The sequence below is a fragment of the Heterocephalus glaber genome, unplaced genomic scaffold, assembly GCF_053883595.1.
Source record: "Heterocephalus glaber isolate CG9 unplaced genomic scaffold, H.glaber_assembly_v1.0 deba00000738, whole genome shotgun sequence".
NCBI lineage: Eukaryota > Metazoa > Chordata > Mammalia > Rodentia > Bathyergidae > Heterocephalus > Heterocephalus glaber.
In genome coordinates, this window is record NW_028258161.1 from 12,504,431 (window position 1) to 12,518,309 (window position 13,879).

Here is a 13,879-nt window from a genome sequence, read left to right on the forward strand (position 1 = left end):
GGAGTGGAATGTTTATGACTGAGGGTCCAAGGACAGTCAGCAAAGGTGTGCAGATAGACAATACTGAACTTCTTGGCACCAGGAGATTGCGTGTCCTGTCCTAAATTTTCTTTATGGCCATCTGTTCTGTTTACTGAGGGCAGCATGGCGCTTTAGTGGTCTGTTGTTTGTTGAGAGCTGCATGTTTGTTCAGAGGATCTCACTCGGGTCAGGCATGACAATATCTCTTTGAATACCCTGTAAATATGTAGGTTTAGATCTAACAGTTCCTTCTAATGGCTGTGTGGTGGCCCACGGTATAATGAGTGTTCAATCTGTTTCTGATAGACTGCCACCACAAACAGTGCTGCAATACATATGCCTTGGCCTCAGGAGTTTATTACACTTCAGGAGAAACTGTTGTGTTTGGAGGTGGATCCATTAGCTTTGGTTGTGCAGTAAACCACACCAAAGCTTAGTGGCTTAAACCAATGATCTATTTGAGTTAGTTCAAGGTTAGCTGGGTGGTTTTCCTGCTCTGGGCTCACTTTGCTGGTCTCTCCTGGATTCTCTTGTCTGCTTTTGTCAGCTGGCTCCTCAATGGCCTTGCCCACATGTCTGGGGTTGGGAGCTGGTTGGCCTAGGGGCAGGAGGGTTTCAGTGGGGTTGTCTTGTCTCTGTTTCTCATGGGCTCCTATCCTTGACTACCCTCAGATTTTTCACACTTGTGTCCTCAGAATTCCAAAGAGCAACACAAGAGGGCAAATACAAATATGTGAGCCCTTTGGGGAAAATATGTAAAGAGGTTGCTCTTGTTTTGCCTTGAGCCCAGTAAGCAAAGGGCATATGATAGCTGGACCACAAACATCAAGTTGTAATCCTTTGCTTCTAGTTCCAATAGTCACAAGAATCATCAACTAGGACTTTTAAGCTTTCCTTTTTTTACAGCTATGTTGATGAGTATCAAGATCCCACACCAATAGTATCTCTGCTTATGGAAGATTGGCTTTTGTTCCACTGACCAAGATAAGCTCCTTCAGAGTCAGTATGAGAGATAATTACCCAAGAACTTGGATACAGGGAGAGGACTGTACTGGCCATTCTTACCAACAATCTACCTTAGGAGAGAGCTGCTAAGAGGTTCTAAATATTAAGTGGAAACCACAATCTTGGGGAAATTTGTGATCAGAGGACAAGAGTTTTTCATTTCTTATCCAGAGACTTAGTCCATGATGCGATAAAGTGTGACAGAAATGTCACATTAGAAATAATGGTCCCAGCACTACAGTGGTTACCACTCCAGGACTCCTGAGACACAGCCTCTGGAAGAGCTGACACCATCTGGTCTGTTCTCCCTCGCTCCGCAAGCGCTCCCCATGGAGTCCTCTCCCAGCAGCTGCTGCTTGCACCTGCTTCTGCGAGGCCTCAGGAAATTTCCTTTCTCCTTGGGCCTCGTGTGTCCAGGGGCTGTGTGTGTCATCTGCAATAACTTGGCCGAAGGAGGTCCTTAGTGGAACACCCAGGGTTCTACTGGTATTTTTTTCCCTGACTCTGCATTGCTACCTCCAAGGATCATCTCAGATCTCCAGCCTGGACTTCGGTGTAGGCTATGGGAAGAGCATTAGACTTGAAGCCCTTGGGTTCTGGTTCTTTGTATTTTCAAGCCTCTCTCTCTCTCTCTCTGGATTTTTCCTTTTATCTCTTAAATGAAGAAGTTGGTAGAGAACAGTGCTTCTCAGAGCTTAACGTGCAGATGAATCACCAGGAAACCTTGTTAGAATTGCAGTTTCAGGCCCCTCCTCAGACATACTGAAACAGCTTCTGCTTATTAACAAAAGCTCCTGGTCTAGAGCAGTTGTTTTCAACCTTGGCTGCACATGAGACTCTCCTAGGGAGCATGCCTGCTGAGGCCCCTCCCTAGAGATCCTGGTTCAGTTAGTCTCGGGTGTACCTTGGGTGCTGGCACCCTAGGCTTCAAGGAATGAGGAAAAGAGGGCCTGGAGGAGTCAGGAGAAAGCAGCTGGAGAAGAGCACCCAACCAGTAGCCTGGCAGGGAAGTGGTCAAAGAGGAATTAATATCCTAACTTCCTCTCCTGCCACTCTTTCAGTTCCTCACAGAGCTTCCTATTGGCTAAAGCCATCTGGGCTCCGTGACACAAGAGAGCTCAGGTGATGTAGTCACTAAATGTCAGCCTCCTGGGACACGTGGCGAATGGAAAAAAGGACAGAGAATGGGTTTAAAAGGCAAACAGAAATTGCCCAGAAGGTTGCTTGCTTTGCAATGCAGATTCCTGCATTTCAAAAGGTAGAAGACCTATTAAAATGGTCTCTGGAGCTGAGGCCCAGCAACCTGCATTTCTAGAAAGCCACTCAGAGACACACACTAAATTGGAGAAGACCTCCACAAGATCGTGTCTGAAGTTCTTTCCATCTCAAGGAATTAGGATATTGCTGCTTACCTAAATTATTTATCTTCCCTTGCATTTACTGCAGCAGTACATGGCTTGCTTTTGGGCCTATTGCATTCTGCTCCTCAAAGTCTGTTAATTAAAACGTGTATGCAGGCGTAAATGAGTAAGGATACTTTACTGAGCCTGATTTTCACAATTACAGTCTCAGACCCGACACATGTTGTCTTGAGCCCAGGAAGAGCTGGGGAACATCACCGCTGGGCCACACACATCAAATTGTAATCTTTTGCCTCTAGTTCTAGTGTCCACAGGAAATACCAGCTAGGATTTCCAAGCTCTATTTTGTAATGGTCTCTTTCCTTTTCTTGCAGCCATGTTGATGAGTATCAGGATCCCACACAAACTGCGGAATTGAACTTTGGAAAAGTATGAGAAGTAATTTCTCTACTAGTTTTATCACATACATATGAACAGTGATTTAAATATTTATCAGAGAAAAATGGAAAGAAGATATTCTTGATAAGATATCAATGATGCATGGTATTAAAAATTCTGCAACCATTATGGGATGGAACTGGCCTCCCTGTGCTTCTCCTGCAGAGCCAGAAGGTGGTGGTGGTGGCTGGAATGGAAGCTCCAAGGGAAGCAGCCAAAAAACTAACAACAACAACAACTCCTTTGAGGGCTGGATCCTGTATCACCTTTGTCCTGTAACCCTGTGACCACTAACTGGGAGCTGGACTTTCTTTTGATGCTCACCCTCATAGGCCACTGTTCCCCACTAGCTGGATCCTGGGAAATAACTTTGTCTCTGACCCCTCACCCTCACCCAGGTTCTCTAGGGGTTCCGGCTGCTTCTTCCCATCTGCCCCCAGCAGTCTGGCTTCCCTTACTGTGTACCTTTTCTGGGAGAAGCCACACTGCTCCCCACCTCTCCCAGGGAGGCCAAGAGCCACTCCCAGGACACTATCTCTGGGTGCTGCCAAACTTGGGTCTCAACCAGAGACGGGGGAAATGCCCCCTTTCCCTTCTGGGGCCACAACTTTAGAACCACGAGGAACCTGTTCCCATGGTGGGGTGGGGGTCTGTGTCTCACCTCTTCTGAAGCTGGAATCCACCATAGGAGAAACAATAACGACTTTTGCATCCCAGCGTGGAAAGTGTCTGGGCTTTGGAGAGGCCTCTCTTTGTTCTGAATAAGGACCGGTCTTGTCTTGTGGAAGCTTTGAACCAGGGAGGTAAATCAGACCAAGAGGCTTCAGACTGAGATGTTTAAAAATCTCCTTCAGTTATGTACGTTAGCTGTACCTTTAGCAGAACTGTAATTTTGTGGATTTTTTTTTTAAGTTTTGGTTTTGTCTGAGCCTTGGACCTGTTCAACCACTAAGCTATATTCCCACCTACCAGTTCTGGGGAATCCCCGTACACCAGAACTGTGTATTTTGATTGGCTTCTCCCTGAAAATTATTGGGATTTTTAATTTGAGGTGTGCATATTGGGGTTGGAATGGTATGGGTGTGTATGTTTGAATTTTATTCAAGCGTTTACTTCTAGGATACCGTAAAACAACACCTCGCCAGGCCTGTTTTGATCTGTGTGGCAGGAAAGAGAAAGGACGTCTGCAGACACTGGGCTGGGCTCAGTTGCCTACACAGAGCAGCCGGAAGCCCTCACATGATGCCCCTAAAACTGGTTAGTCAGGAGAAAGAGGACCTGCACCTCGATGCCCTCGTCGGGGCGCACGGAACCCATGGCAGCCTGTGGGGAAGGCGGGTTACTCCTCGCCCTTCACTGTCCTGTGGTGGAGAAGCAGGCGGCCCTTCGGGGGCAGACAGTGAGATCTGGGCTCTAGCGGTCCCACACCCTGGGAAGGTGATGCCTTAACTCCAGGGCGGCAGAGGCTAAGCTAGGGACGGCAGGCTCTAGGAGAAGTGACATCTGATACCAAATTTTGAGTTTCTGTTTTCTGCACTGGAATTTCTGTAGTCTCGAGTCTTCAGTGAAGCTGGCTCATCATTCCTACCCAGACTCAGCTACACTTTGGAGCCATGCCTGTCCAGCGCTGGGGAGCGTGGTGGCAGCACTGTTCCCAGCTGGCAAGGGGGGCAAGCAGCATAGGAGTAGGGAAGAGGGCACCAAAGTGCAAGAACAACCAAAAGGAGTGAGTGCACATCCTGGCAGCTGCTCAGAAACATCAGGAGGGGGAGCCTATGCAGGTGGGCTTTCTTCTATTAGGCCAATGGGACATGAGCTGTGGGGGGCGCTAGCCGTGCTCCCCCACCTTTGCCAAGACTGGAGAGCTTTGGCATCTTCACCTAGTTTTCCTCTGAGTTTCAAAACAGCTCTGCTTATGCTTAGGATCTTACAAGGTCCTTAAGTTCAGTTTCACTATCTTCCGCATCTCCCTTGCCCTGTGTCTCCCAAGAGACAACCACATCCATTTCTATCCTCTGCTTCTCGAACTCTCTGAGCACAGGCCAAGAGCCCAAAAGGGGATTGCCTCCCAGTGCCTCTCTGTCCTTCCTCCTCTACTTCCTGGCTGGGGCACAGGAAAGGAATCGCACAGAGACGGTTGTCTGCTAGCATGGCCAGCTCCGAGTTTCAGTTACATTGATCACTGGCTCTTGTGTAGTTTTCCGATGGCACAAAGGGGATTCTAGGGCAGCTTTCCCTTCAGTGCCCTTTCGCTAGGGCTCACCGTTCTGTCCAGCATGTGTGCAGAAAGAGAAGATCCCTGGGGTGACGTTTTGAAGACTATCACAGGGAGCCATTCTGTCTGCATCCTGTCTCGGTCACTGCTCGTCTAAGTACCAGAGAGCTGCTCCCCAGTGTGTCCAGGCCTCCATCACCACTGGGACCCCAACATCTGGTTCCCAGGATTCTGAGGTCAGTACATGTCACCTTCAGCCCTCGGTCACCTCCTCAGAGGCAGGTCCACCCTCTTCTCTCCTCTCACCAGCTCCTACCTTCGGCTCAGGGTTTACTCCCCAATAATCTCTGCTTATCTTTTATTTCCTATGCAAACTTGAATCATCATAAATTATATCATGTCCGGAACTATTAACTCAGTCAAAAATATTTGTTTATATAGAAGTAACTGGCATTGTTCTACGTATCAGTGATGAATCTGATAAACAGGTATCTGCTCAGGGTACCTACCTTCCAATGGGGAATAAATAAAAATGACTCAATAAGCCAGTAAATAGACAAGATACTTTCAGATAATGACAAGCACTTCAATAATGAAATAAAATGACCAGAGGCCCAGAAAGGGTATTTGTTTAGATACTACGATTGCAGGTCTCTTTGAGGATGTGGTGCTTTCTGTTGGTCTGAATGATGGGAAGAAACAAGGGGTATGTGGGGCAGCTTCAGGTTGAAAGAGATACTGCTATAGATTGGTAACACTGTAAGCTTATGATTGTCAACTCTGGATGCGTCCTTAGAATATTCCAGCAGTCCTTTTATATGTCTGGTCAGGTTCCATCATTTGCATTGTTCACTGGATATTCTAAAACTCTTTTTCTTCCTTTCTTCTAGTTAGGATTAAACTGAAAGCCTTTGCACTAAGCTACATCTGCAGCATGTTCTTATGTGTCCTCTCTCTCTCTCTCTCTCCTTCTCCCTCTCCCAGCAAGAACAAGGAGGTGATGTTGTAGGAAAAATAGTTATGGTATGTAAAATTATTCTTGATATATGAACAAGGAGGTGATGTTGTAGGAAAAATACTTATGGTATGTAAAATTATTCTTGATATATAGGAAAACAAATGGTCATCTTCAAAATGATAAAAACATCATAATTTTGTTGTTGTACTGGGGACTGAATCCAAAGTCTTATGCATCCCAGGCAAGTGCTCTATCACAGAGCTATTAAAAGTATATTTCTGTTTTTAAAACACTAGAAAGTCAGATGTGGAGCCAAATGCATGTCACCCCAGACACTTGAGAGGTTGAGGTAGGAGGACACTTGAATCCTGGAGTTCAAGGCTAGCCTGGGCAATAAAGTGAAACCCTGTCTTGAGAAAAGAAAAGCTGCCTGGGGAGGTGGCTCAGTGTTAGAGTGTGCTTAGCCTGTTCGAGGCCCTAGATTCAATCCCCAGCACCACACACATACACACACACAGACAAACTAAAAGATAAATAAACTAAAAGGGCTATTAGTATATTGTATATACTACAATATTAACATTAATTATCTAGGGATAAAAGATTACATAAAATAGTTTGTGCTTTCATGCATATGTGGATTTTCTCCCACAAATTCTAGAGGCCCACCCAGATACCATCATACCCCAGCCAGAAGCCCGCCTGGACACCAGTGGCTTGGGCGTGCAGGCCCCAGCCAAAGGGCTCAAGGAAAACAGCTGTGCAGGGCCCCGGAGAGAGGCCTGCCCAGACAACAGCCCAGCGTGGGGATCTAGAAGGCCATCATTGTGAACCCAGGAATTGGCTCAGAGGTGAGCAGGACAGAGAAGGCCTCTCTGAGGCTGGTTGGGAATTGAAGCCCACTGGGAGAGCAAAGAGTCCCTGCAATAAAGGCTCAGCAGAGTGCTCTCACAAATCCTGTACTGAGCTAGAAGCTAGTGATATAATGATGAAGAAACATTTTCAAATGTTCAAACATTTTGAACATGCTTGAACCAAATGAAAAAATAGAAAATCTGAGCAAATAAATAAAAGTATACAAAAGAACCAGATGGAAATTTTAGAACTGAAAATATAATAACCAAAATGAAAAACTCAATGGATGGGTTTAACAGCTGAATAGAGAGACAGTGAACTGAAAGACAGAAAAATAGACAGCAAGCAATTGGAACAACAGAGAGAAAACAGGATGAACAACAAAAATGAGTAAGACCTGAGGGGTCTATAAAAAGCACCAAAAGATTTCTGTCATCAGAGTCCCAGGGAAGGAAAGAGGGGGCCTGAAAAAATATTTGAAGAAGAGCCAGAGATGTAGCTCAGTGGCACTGCGCCTGCCTGGCAAGTGCAAGATTCGGAGTTCAATTCCCGGTACCAGGGAAAAAATAAATTTAAAAAAATTTGAAGAAATAATGAAGTCTCCCCCAGCTTAGCAAAGGATATAACCTACAGCAAAAAGCTCACAGAATCTACAATCGGATAAACCCAGATAAAAATACGGACAATTCAAAGTCCTAAAAGTTAAAGACAAAGGAAAAAGTTCTAAAGCAACAAGAGAGAAATAATACCTTACCTGTTGGGGAAAAACAAATGTGAATGACAGATTTCTCATCAGAAACCTTGGTGGCCCCAGGATTTCTCAAGTGTTCTTAAGCCAGATTTCTATATCCAGTGAGTGTATCCTTCAGAAATGAAGAGGAAATTAAGTTATAGCCACATGAAAGGTGCTGTAGTTTGGATCTGGAATGTTTCCCAAAGCTTCATGTCAAGGGCTTGGTCTCCAGCCCCATGCTATTGGGAGGGGGTGGAACCTTTCAAAGGTGGGGTCCAGTGACGTCATTAGAGGTGGATTCTGAAAGGGATTGTGGGATCCCAGCTTTTCCTCTTCCTAGCTTTCGAGTTCCAGCCATGAGGTGTGCAGCCTCCTCTGTGACACACGCCCATCACCACGTACAGTGCCACCATATACCCAAAGCAACAGGGTCAGTCAGTCATGGACTGAACCCTACCTCACCGTGAGTCAGAACAAACTTTTCCTCTTTTTAAATTGATTATCTCAGGTATTTTGCTATAGTAACAAAAGGCTGGCTTAACAAAAAAGAAAACTTTTTAATAGAAGAACTGCTTAAAAAGAATAGCAAATAAAGTTCATTTAGTGGAAGGAAGTGATAAAACAAGAAACACTGGAATATTAAGACAGAAAGAAAAAAAAACAAAAAAATTAAAATATGGGTAAATACAATAGATTTTCCTTCTTTTCTGGAAATTTCTAAATTGTCTTTACTAGTTGAATCAAAATTGGTAGCAATATCTGATGTGTTCCAATATATGTAGAGGAGATAAGATAATTATCCAATCACGGGGGAGGTAAAAGGGAAGTAAGGTTCCAATAGGGGATTTGTATTCTTCACTGAAACTGGTAAAATGTTAACAGTAGTAGATTGTGATTAGTTGCATCTTATAAAGGGATAGTGGAAGATTTATTTTTGTAGTGATGAAAGTTCCATATTTTTATTCCAATGATGGTTACATGTGCACCACAGACACACACAGATAGTCTCACTGTTAATTTTCTTGTTTTGATATTGTACTACAGTTACAAAAGATGGAGCCATTGTTGGAAACTGAGTGTGACATACGTGGATTCCCTCTACTTCTTTGCAACTTTCTAGGAATTCATAAGTACTTCAAAATAAAGTTTTTAAAGTGAATTTGGTACATCACAATAAAATATGAATGCAAGGAGTAGATTTTTTTAAAAAATGAGATTGTATCTTAATTAGGGCTTCTTTGGTTGCAAGTGATAGATACTTGAATCCGACCAATTTAAGTAAGTCAGAAGTGCATTAACTCACATAACTTCATGCTGAGCTTTGTTCCTCTCTGTAGATTGGTCTCCTTTACCTCACAGTAACCGCACCTCCTCCAAGTAGCACAACTGAGGAGTAACAATGTCCTCATAACCCGAGGACCAAAGGGTCTCTCTATCCCTCCTAGAATCCAAGTGTAGCCCCCCAGGGAAGGACTCTGGTTTGCCTGGCTTAGCCAAGTACCCATGCCCTAATCACAGTGCCCCAGACGTAGGGTATTGTGCTTGGCACCCGCATCCCACCCACTAAGCGCAGTAATAGAAGGAAGAAGTGTCCTACAGCATTAAGAAGTGAGACAAGGATGGAGGCGCCCCTCAGAAGTGGAACTGTACAGTACAGATGCTCCTCAAATCGTGAAGGGGTGGTGCCCCAATAAACTCATTTAGTTGAAAATAGCCTAAGTGAAAAATGCATTTAATACACCAAAGCTACCAAATATCATAGCTTTGCCACTTTAATAGGCTTGATCACCTAACTTAGCCTACAGTTAGGCAAAACCATCTAACATAAGGCCAATTTTGTAATCAAGTGTTGACTATTCATATAACTTCCCGAATACTGTGCTGAAATAAAAAACAGAATTGTTCCATAGATATGCTTTCATGTCATTGCACAGCCAAAAAATGGTAAGCCTAATATTTGCAAGGCAGGAACCTCTCTGTTTGTCTTTTTTGACTGGTTTATTTCATTTAGCATAAGGTCCAGAGGTTCTTCCATGTAGCAGAATACTGCAGAATTTCCTTCTTTCTAAGACAGAATAACATTCTGTTGCATTGATAATCCACATTTGGCTCCTTTCTTCAGCCAGTGAGGAACTCTTGTGTTGCTTCCGCATCTTAGCTATTGTGAATAATGCCTTTATGAACACGAGTGTGTGAGAATAACAGTATTTGAGAAGAAGAGAAACACTACAAAGAAACATAAATCATTGCATAAAAGAATTAGGAGGTTAGATATCAGAAACCATAGAAAGAACAGGGCTGCCAGATCTTTGCTCCCAGCCAAAGCTAGTCCTGATCCAGCAGGTGACCAACAACTTTCAGAGACTTAGTTGAGACTTACTTGAGTCAAAACAGCTTCTTGGAACTTTGAAAAACTTCTGTGAAAATGCAAATTCCCTTTTAAAATTTGGAAACCCTAGCAGGGTAGGGTAGATGTAAACATAAATCATTCCATTTGTAGTTAGAAGAAAAACAAAGAGAAAATCATAGGAAATTAAATTCCCCTCATGGAACAATTTTCAGATAACACAGACATGAATGAGATGACCAGATAGACACACAGGTTTTTATCAGACAGATAAACAGTCAGAACCTCATTAACAAAAGAAATAAACCGAATGGAAGAATGTGATGTAATGCAAGCCTTTTGTTACTGACAGAAATATTTCAAAGACTACATGGTATTGGTCAAAGTTTAGTTTTTGTTTCTTATAGCAACCTGTACCAAGCTAGAAAAGGCTCCTGGACCACAGCCTCTGAGGAGCCTGGGCGTGCTCTTTCCAGCCAGCAGCATGGCCGTTCAGAGATGTGGGGGACACTTGCTCTGCTTCCTCAAATCTCCCAGCTGTGCAGGGGGCTACGAAGCATCTCACTTACAAGAAGTCAGGCCCAACAAGACCAAGGACTTTCCCCTCATTTTTGTTTTGTTTTCTTTTGCAACTCCTGGTAAATGCTAGCAAAAATAGAACCTGCGCACAACTGTTGCACACCTACAGGGTGCCACCCTATCACTCTTCACGTCACTGGGGTCCTATGAAGAGGCTGCTGTTACGACTGGAGAGGAGAACAGGGAGATGAAGAGTTGTGCGGTGTCTGACTCCAGAGGCTGCACCCTTGACTTCCTCCCTGAGGCCTTCGCCAAAGGCCGATGCTAGCTGCTGTCCCCAGTAGAAGTGAATCAGCTTCTTCGCCTGTACACAACCAGCACTTTCTTGGGGCGGGAGGGGATGCTCGAGAGACCTCTGCAGTGCATTGTGCCTTCTTTTGGCCAAATGCAAGCTGAAGCTCCAATGGTTTGCTGTTGGTTGTCAAAACAGAGATGAACAATCTGAGTCACAGAGTAATTTATTTTGAATTTGGCTTCTGCACCAATTGCTGAGTCATTTCAAAAGTGGGCCACAGGTGTGGGAATGGCCTGAGTGACATCATGGTTAGGCAACACGATCCCACCCCGAGAGGCCGAGTCCGGGAGTCGGATGTGGTGCGGGCCTCCCGTCCCTCACCCCCATGCGCAGTGCGGAGCTGCTCTCTGCTCTGTGGTTTTTATCAGCTACTCAAGCAGCTGCCTGATGCACTCTCATCTTTCAGGCTGAGCTGCCAACTTTCCATTCTGGGCTCCAGAATTAAGACAAAGAATCAGCCTCCCAAGCCATGCCAGAGCTTTTATTTATTTTTTCCCTTCCTTTTGGCATCAGTGTTTTTAATGGAAACCTGATTCACTTGGCACCAAAAGCACACAAGAGAGTGCTACATCAGAGGAGCTGAACAAAGCCTGTCTCCTGGGACCCTGTTTCAGGGGCCATCGCCCTTGTGTTGAAAAGAGAGCTTCCAAGAGAGGCCAGAAAGGCAACTCTTCCTGAGGGGTTGAACGGAACCTCTCTGAGACCCCAAGGGAATGTTCTAGAAAAAATGATGTCCTGAAGCACAGGAGTCCATATTGTGTCCGTCCTGTGAGGTTCACCCTGACCAGCATGAAAGGTTCACAACTGAATGGTAGCAAACACAATGGTACTAAGATTTAAAGATTTGGAATACCAGCCTACTCTTTGTTTCCAGAGATGTCGTTTCCTCCGCTGACAAGCTGATGGTCAAACTGTAAGATGGGAAGGAACATAGGAATTCTTACTTCATCGGTTTTTAGAATGAGAATTAAATGAAATAAGGAGCATAAGTTAGATATCCTGACACACAGGAAGTAGAGCGAGGTGATTAATGGCAAGGGCTCTGGACCTAAGGACTTAGCTAAGGCATCTGTTCCTCTGTGTACTGGCTTGGTGAACAGGGAAAGTTATGTGAGAGCCAGGGACTCCTTGACAATAACAGCTTCTTCTCACCGGGCTGTTGCGAGTGGCCAGTGGGTTAATACGCAGGAAGCACCGAGAATTAACCTTGGCATATGATGCTCTTCGTGTTTTCTCTCATTGTCACAACATATCCATAAATTGTTCATCTAGACCTATGACAGGGCACAGCTGTCCTTTTTGTCTAATTTGAATCCAGTCTTTTACCTCAGAGGCTCCTTTAACCCTACAGGCTGGCATTTGAGGAGGGACCCTGCAGATGGCCTCGGATAGAAAAGGTCATCTCTGCCACAGCACAGGACGAGCATATGGCTAGGTCTGAGCTCAGGAAGAAAAAGATAAATAACATCTGCCGGGCAAATACTATGTGCCGGATATTTCCTATCTATACACTCATTTCATCCTCATAATAACCCTGAAGATAAATGGACCTTAAGTGAGAAAAAGGTGTGGAGAAATATTTTTTTCCAAGACACAAAGCAGAGAGTAGAAAAACCAGGATCTGAAGACAGATCTGCCTGACTCTAAAGCCCAGATCTTTCCCCACCCTCTGTACATGAGATAGCTTTTCACTACTGTGACAAAATATCTGAGAAAATCAACTTAAGAAGAGGATTGGAGCCAGGGATTTAGGTCAGTGGTTCCGCCACCTGCCTTGTAAGCTCAAGGTTCCCCATACCAAAAAAAAAAAAAAAAAAAGATAGCCAGGCATGGTTGTGCATGTCTGCAATGCCAGCACTCAGAAGGCTGAAGGACGAGGATTGCTGTGAGTTTGAGGCCAGCCCAGACAACACAGTGAGTTCAAGACCAGCCTGAACTATATAGTAACACCCTGTTTCAAAAAACCAATGAAACAAAACTAGTTCACTTTAGCTCATGGTTTCAGAGGTTTCAGTCCGTGGCCACCTGCCCTGTGACTCTGGGCTTGTGGCAACATAGTTCATCATGATAGGAGTGTGTGGCACAAGAAGCTGCTCACTTCTTGCTGAATTGGAAGCAAAAAAAGAGAGAGGAATGGGCTGGGGTCCCATAGGCCCTTCAGGGGTGGGCTGCCAATGACCTACTTCCTCCCACCAGCCTTCACCTCCCAAGGTTCCACCGCCTCCTAACAGCACAGGCTGTGGCCAGACCTTCTGTACATGGGTCTTTGGAGGCCATTCAAGAGCCACACTGTGGTCCCTTGCCTTAGGAAGGAGTTCAGACTGAAGACATCAGCCACCTGCTCAGTGATGCCCAGGCTGACATTACTAGGAGGCAAGCACCTTCCTTCCACGTAGGTTTAAAGAGCAGGAACCCTGCTGATAGAAAATCCCACCAAAATGTAAGTATCTGCCATAAGATCCTTTCCCAATATCAGATTTGGTTGTGGCAGGAACGAAAGGGCACTAGTCCCAGAAAGAGAATGCCAGATCAAATTAAGGTTACCACTTACTACTTTCCTAGTAGATTTTATTTGTCCTAGAAAACACTAATTTTTCATGTCTGCTCCTTCTGGGGTTCTCATAAGTTAAAAAAAACTAACACTTTTTAGACCATGGCCTATGCAATATATAGGATTTAATAAAATTACTAAAATATTATTTGTCTTTTAAACTGAAATTCAGATCTCACTGGGCATTCTGTATTTTACCTGGCAACCCCAGCTCCTTGGCCTGAGAGTTTCCTCCTGGGGACCTCACAGGTCAAGGGGGTAACAGGGCCATCGCGGGGCAGCCTGGCACCAGAGGAGTAAGCTGGGCATCTTCCGAACCCAGGAGTTTAAAATCAATTTGAGCTGCACTCAGGATTTTCTGGACTGAACTTTGCAACAGTCTTTTTCACAGGTTTCCAAAGGACCGGGTGACTAAGGGAGCTGCTGCCAGTGGTTGCCAGTCCTGAGAGCAGCAGTGACAGGCTGCCGAGGAGGGATAGGCAGGACGATCTTCGCACTGTGCTTTTGAACCTCTATGTCTG